This window comes from Vulpes lagopus, chromosome 1 (assembly GCF_018345385.1).
Source record: "Vulpes lagopus strain Blue_001 chromosome 1, ASM1834538v1, whole genome shotgun sequence".
Lineage (NCBI taxonomy): Eukaryota > Metazoa > Chordata > Mammalia > Carnivora > Canidae > Vulpes > Vulpes lagopus.
The window spans coordinates 182,845,798-182,846,570 of record NC_054824.1 but is presented as its reverse complement, the minus strand read 5'-3'; positions in this window follow the sequence as shown (position 1 = coordinate 182,846,570).

The window sequence follows — 773 nt, the reverse complement described above, 5'->3', positions numbered from 1 at the left end:
TGAGCCACCCAGGCTGCCCAGGGGAAAAGCTTTTTGATATTGGTTTTGGCAATGATTATTTGGATATGACACTAAAAGTAGAAACAAAAGCACAATCAACAGGTGGGACTATGTCAAACTAAAATGCTTCTGCATAGCAAAAGAAATAATCAACAAAAAAACAGCCTATTGAATGGGAGAAGATATTTGTAAACCATAGATCGGGTAAGAAGTTAATGTCCAAAATCTATAAGGAACGCCTACAACTCAATAGCAAAACCTCCAAATAATCCAATTTAAAAATAGTCAACGACCTGAATAGATTTTTTTTCCCAAAGATGTACAAATGATCAAGAAGTAAGTGAAAAGATGCTCAACATCACTAATCATCAGAGAAGTGCAAATCAAAACCACTATGAGATACCGCCTCACATGTGTTAGAATGGCTTTAATAATAATAAAAAAAAGAAAGGCTTTAATAAAAAAAGACAAGAGATAACAAATATTGGTGAGAATGTGGAGAAAAGAGAACCTTTGTACACTGTAGATGGGAATGCAAATTGGTGTAACTACTATGAACAGTATGGAGGGTCCTCAAAAAATTAAAAATTAAACCACGATACAATCAAGCAATCCCACTTTAGAATATATTTCCAAAGGAAATGAAATCGCTATATTGGAGAGATAGCTGCATTCCCATGTTCTTTGCAGCGTTATTCACAAGAAGATGTGGAAACAACCTAAGTGCTCATCAATAAATGAGTAGGTAAAAAAAATGTGATATATATGAACAA